At 39.6% G+C, this 6,502-nt stretch overlaps 1 protein-coding gene across 1 annotated transcript in view; it reads right to left on the minus strand.

Annotated features, from left to right (window-relative positions):
* The window catches only part of LOC106655377 (scavenger receptor class B member 1), a 60,079-nt gene extending 54,082 nt beyond the window's left edge, over positions 1–5,997 (minus strand). Inside the window, exon 1 of the mRNA XM_014375747.2 lies at positions 5,229–5,997. The gene's annotated coding sequence lies outside the window, so the exon portion shown is untranslated. The remainder of the gene's footprint in view (positions 1–5,228) is intronic.
* Positions 5,998–6,502: the final 505 nt, after the last annotated feature.

Genomic DNA, 6,502 nt, shown 5'->3' on the forward strand with positions numbered 1-6,502 from the left:
ACGGCCAGAAAGAAAGAGAGATCGTTTGCAACGTTTCCGCTTCGTTTTGGGAAAACGCGAGTATAGTTGTTATCCTTGGGCTCGGTACGTTGACTTTTTTACCTTAAAGCCGCCTCCACCGTCGCTGTCGCCGCCGCCGCAGGGCTCATCTTTCTTTTAATCGACTTATTTTGTCGCGTACGTCGGCCCGATAATATACGAACCAGATGCACTAATGTGCTATGTATACAATATATATAATGTAAGTCAACTCGTTTGACCTCAAAAACGGGAATGAAATATATTATATGTAGGAGCCAGTCAGAGGGGTACAAAAAAAAACAGCCAACAACTGACAACAACTCATTTAACCATGAGAACTAACCATGATGTGTGTGTGTATACAACGTATCAAGGAGAGATGCAAAAGTTATGTGCTTGCGCGCGCGCGCGATATATCGCCTTGCACAATAAATTTATATTTACAATTATCCCCGTGCGCTCGCACGGCCGAGTCAAACGGAAACGAGGAGGAAATTAACTTATAATCATAGAGGTAAAATACATACGTTTATCCAGGCGAGATGTATCACACCGAGCGAAGAGAGAGAAAAAAAAAGAAAAAGCAGCAGTGGTGCATCAGACGGAACAACAACAACAGCAAAAAATCGCGAGAGAGAGAGAGAAAAAAAGAGAGAAACATCCGTTTAGCGCGTGTGTATCGTTTATCAAAATATATGAAAAAAAAGAAGGAAGTCGAGCAGTCCTGCAAGCAGGAGGCTCCGATATAGTTTGGATCGCGTATCGCAGCCAGCGCACACTTGTCAAGGCAGTGCAGTCTGCTGCCGCTGCCAACGACCAACCTTGCCGCACGCTCGCCGATGCCGATCTCGAAGGCAGATCGGTAACGGCTCGTATATTATATATATACTATATACTTTCTATCCTCGTGCGTGGCGCACATATTTTTTTCTGCGTACGTGTATATTTTTCGACGACGTGAAAAATTGATTAATACGAGACGCTCCATCGGAGCGAGTGACAAGTGTGACGATCGCGACGACCACGTCGCGATGACTCGAGCGAAGAAAAACACAATGGCACGCGTGCGTGCGTGTGCGCGCGAGAGATCGTCGCACGTTTTTTCCTTTTCGAAAATAAGGCCGGATTTGATTTTTGTAACTTTTTATTTTGATTTTTTTTTTGCTTCGAAAACTGGACCGATCTAATGACCCACACACATCTCCTTTTACAGATCTTCCTTGTAGGATTCTGAGGCACTGATAATTTTTCTCAAAGTCAGCTCTGGGACGAGACGCGCCGTCATTGTCTTAATGGATATTATATGCATGCGCGCGAGCTTTTGCATACGAAATTCGCGCCTATGATCGCGCGCACGTTGAGCGTCGCAGCGAAAAATAAGGGAAAAAAGTTTCACGCACACTTTTATCTCAAACGTCGCGTGGCTGTATTACATTTTTTCTCTCTTACTTTTTTTTTAAAGATTATAAAAAGAAAGTTTTGACCTTAATATTTCGCCTCGCATGTAAGTTATTTTTTATTATTGTAATCGCATCGCGAGGCATTACACTAGTAAATGTATATACAGGATCCCATGAAAAATTTTCCTGTTACGGTGCGCTAATCATATTCGCGTGATGGATGCACTTGTAATTCGCTCATTACGCTAGAGCTCGCCCGCCGTGTATGTATGTATGTATCTACGCCAATATAACGCGCGTTACATATTATACGAGCCATTCGTTTGTTTGTTACTGTTTTTTTTTTGTTATCGTTATACTTTTTCGTGTACGGTATTATACTCTTACCCGCCGACGAATCGTCGATATTAAAACGCGAGCGACTCTTCGCGCGTAATGGTTGTCTAATTACGATTATATGAAAAAAGTGGGGGGCAAAAAAAAAACTTAAATAATAAAAATTTTGATCGAGTCTCGCGCGCGCTACTGCGATTATTACGAGATCTCCAACACGTGACAGCGAGATGATGATTATAAATATATAGGACTCGCTCGGCGCGCCGATATCGATTCAAATCCGCTTTTGCTGATACATACACATTCGAAATTATCCGTCTCGTTATAGAATCGAAACGAAGAACAACAAAAAAATCGATACTCGTCGTCGGTGCAGAACGCGTTCGCTACACATATTGGCCGTTTCTTCGTTTATGATATTATATTAGCTATTAAGTGAGAGCCTATATGTCAATGTTAAAAGTGTCAATGTCAAATTATGCACCACATTTGCATAATGACATATATTGCCTTATATTATAGCGGCGCACGGATAGATTCGAGACTGAGGCACTCACACGTACACACACACACACACACAAACATGAGCGTAATAATAAACCAAACGCCACTCGTGTTATCCTTAGAATTTGAAATCAAAACGTTTAATTTTAGCAGAAACTCGAATTTCTTCAATTGCATGATTCGTCGCGCTTGTGCACACACATACACATATTTTAACACAAGACGTTGTGATGTTGAGAATTTAATAACAAAAACTACTCCTTGAGTACGAAGCTACATAAATTCCCACTTTTTACGCTTACACATGTAGAGGAAGGCTGTGTATGTAACGTAGTTGTGCATTTGCACAAATTGCATCAACGATCGCGAAAAACGTAATCATGCTATCATGACTTGAGAGCTTTAATTTTTATTCATGTTTTTCGGAAGCAACGAGACTCTTTCGTGGATCTATTATTAGTCGTCGAGTTATAGCGGAGCTAATTTTTTTTATCTACAATTTTTTTGTTTTTCTTAAAAAAAAATCAAATTACATAGTACGAATATTTAAAAGGACGAAGAGTATTAACAGCGTATCAACTCTGATTGAACACTTGTAAAGAACATGTAAAATCAGACATTGAAATTAAAGTAATAAACACCGAATTTTCTTTAAGATACTTTTACAGCAAATCTTCGTTAAAAATTAATGTATGAATAGATGCATATTATAATTTGAACATTTTGATTTTAATTGCTAAAAAATGCATCAAATTTCAATCATGATAAAAGCCAATTTCCACCACTAGATGGCGTGTACTTCTATTTGTGATTCTGCAAGTGGCGAAGTGAAAAAATTGTATAAGTAAAGCACGATAAAAAAATATATTAAATATTTTCCTTTATTGTGTACCGGCAAATTTCAAAGTTAAGTGTCGTTTTCCTGAAATTATGGAGAAGCAAAGAAAGAAATCAAACATCGACAATAGTAAAAACTTGAAATTTAATCCAGTTTTTATGTAAAATCAAACATTAAAGTTTAAGTAACCGTTAATGAATTGTGTTTAAGGTACATCAACTGTAAAAAAATGCAGGAAAATTAAATTAAATACATTATTTTAATGGCAAAATAAACGGAAAGGATTTAATCTTATCATCCATTTCAACATTTTTATTGCAAATCAATTGTATAAGACTGTTTTAGTATTATCTTTAATTGTCATAAAAGTTTATGAAATTGTAATTAATACTAATGTCAGGCTCCACCACTAGATGGCGATTATCTTTATCTGTAAATCTGCAAGTGGCAAAATCGAAATTATAGTATATAAGACAAAGCACGCAACGTTTCAAGAATTTTCTGTGTGTAACACAAATTCTGCTAGTTTTGTATATTAAAAATTTTCTATCTCCCGAATTTTCATCCAGAACTGTATAATGCGCATATTAAAAAATCCTCAAATGAAAGATAATTTTTTTCTTTGAAAAAAAATAATATCACACGAAATAGATTGTATCTTTGTGCATGACAATCGATACAACATAACTAAATCATTATTCAATTCTCTGCCACAGAGTATAAATGATAACTTCGTTGGTCTACAAAAATCTATTCAAACAGTTGAGCTCCCAAGTAACTTTTTTTAATATCAATAATTATGATTTTATTTAAGATTGCATCATCTCATTCCCGTATTCTAATATAACTATTAGTGCGTCTAGTATTAATGCCAATGCGCATATGTATTATTTATCGCATCAGTCATTGATCGATCCCTTTTTTTTACAAAGCTTCAAAATTTACATGTCAAATTCCACGAGCGCCGAGATTTCACGCAGTCATCGATATTTATCAATGATTTCGACCAATAATCAAAGGCGAAACAAAAGAAAGAGATAGAAAAAAAAGTTGAAGAAGGTGCCGAAAGAATCCGATTGATTTTTCATCGTATGCATACGTCTTCCACGCGTATATTTCGCGCATGGTGACTTGTGAAATTTCTCGTGCGTGTGTGCGCGCGTACGACGTACAGCAACCGATTCAATTATTGTCTCACCGTAATAATTCGATTCCTTTAATGACACGCGTGTTTGTTCATATGATAGAAAAATTTTCCTGCTCCACTTATCATTCTAACGTTGCAGATCTCCAAAGATGTAACGAGAAACACACAGATACTATAGAGAACTCTCGTGGAGATTTCGAAAAATAAAAAAACGGACTCACACAACCATGCGCGAGTGAAAAAAATGTTTGAAAAAAAAAGTCGGAGAGAGAAAAAAAAACGACGACAGGGAAGCGATCCGCGCGTCTGGACATTTCGACAGAACATCATGGTACGCGCGATTTTTAATAGTTACGAAGCACGGAAAGCTCGTCAATTGACGTCAGCCATCCGCGAAGTTGTTAATTTCTCATCGTCGCGCGCGAGATCTTCATATCGAAGAAGACAAATTGATCCGAGACGTTTTGAATAATTACATAGAAAGGAGAGATACGTACAGAGACAGAGAGATAGATAATCGGCTACTCGCACGACGATACATGTCAAAAAAGGTGTGCCGATTTTCAATCGGATAAAAAAAACAACAAACGAACAACGCGGGTCGAAAATTCGATGCACGATCGAATTAAATAAGCTTGATACGCGTGTGCATACACAATTAGGAGGTATAAGCGCGTGGCAGGGCTCTATTATAATTAATTAGACACATTTTTGCCTGGAAAGGTTCTCTAAGCCTTTATACAATCGATTCGCTCGATCTAGTATATAATAATACAATTCAAGCCTCGTAACAGACCATAAAGCCCACCGCACACAATTTCTCGCGGTACGTGTTGTATTATATACAGTTGCATGCTTGCGCACACACATGTACACTCACACACGTAGCGCAATAAAAAAGCCATTAAAATGATGCAAAAATGCGCGCGCAAAATAAATTTAGCCGGCGTACGTACATATAATATGTGTATATAAGACTCACTTTCATTCAGATGTTGATCTCTCGCGTATAATGGCTTGAAAAATGCCCTCTTCCTTCGTAGTGGTAGCAGTAGTAGTAGCGTAAATAGCAGCCGAGCTCCAAATATGTATACACACGAGTGTCCTGCGCGCGGCGCGTGGCCGCCGTTTTATTACACGGCGTACGCTAGTGTGCACTTTCACGAAATTTTCACGAGTAAGATCCTTTTGAGCCCGGACTCGAGTGCAGCAGGTAAACACTGTGTCTGTTATGACGGCTCTCGGTAGCGAGACGCACGTGGTTTGGTTCCTGTCTCGCACAAGAGGATGTGTGTCTGTTATCTCTCCGCGAGTCGGAAGTTCGCCTTCGCGACGAAGAACAGAAATACAGCTGTGCGTTTAATTTCACTTTCTCTCTCCCCCGAGATGCAATGACCGGTAATATAACTTTTTGGGAAGTAGATATCGTTGTCGTCGTATATAAGTGTAAGGATCACTGGACGCTAGCACGTCAGCGGGAAAAATGAAGCTTCGAGCGCCGAGTCGCCGAGCTATATGGGTCCCCCCGAAAGCGCGACAAAAATATTCGCAGTCGCAGGCAGCAGCAGCAGCCGGTAAGTATAGTAAGTGCGCCACTTGACGATATGCACGACGACGACGACGGTCGAAGGTGTATTTTATAATACGTATACATATACACAACACATGCACAAGCGCGTCATTGGAGCGCGGAGATGTTGCACAAAAAATCACCTTCCATGATACACACACGCGGCTGGCTCCGCGGCCGGCGCGGCGCGAGAGCAAAGTCGCAAATTGGTGTAATATATATTATAATATATGGCGTGTGTCTTGGCGCACGCAATGACGCGCACGATACACTGTAACGTATATTGCCCGCGTCTTCGAACCGTATCGAAAGAGTTTCGATTTTTTTCGATTTTTCGTTTTGTTTCGGTGTTCTAGGGATAAGGTCGCGCGGGTATTTTTAGGAGCTTTTGTAATACCCGGTGCAGCGCCGCGTTTTGCACTGATTAATCAAAAATTGCGTCGCACCATGGAGCGATATTACGTCCTCGAGCGCGCGCCGCCGAGACGAAATAAAATCAAACTTTTAGTCGGCGAAACGATCACGTCTACACGCACTGCCATTGATAGATGAATCGATTTCCTCATCTGATTCGATTTTATTCGTTTATTTATTTATGTTTTTTTCCTCTATTGTCATGTTTTTCTTTCTCTCTTTCCTAATCACAGACGAGTCGCGCGGCTCGTTAGACGAGCAGTTGAAGACGA

The sequence above is a fragment of the Trichogramma pretiosum genome, unplaced genomic scaffold (genome assembly GCF_000599845.2).
Source record: "Trichogramma pretiosum strain Unisexual culture from Peru unplaced genomic scaffold, Tpre_2.0 scaffold12, whole genome shotgun sequence".
Classification (NCBI taxonomy): domain Eukaryota; kingdom Metazoa; phylum Arthropoda; class Insecta; order Hymenoptera; family Trichogrammatidae; genus Trichogramma; species Trichogramma pretiosum.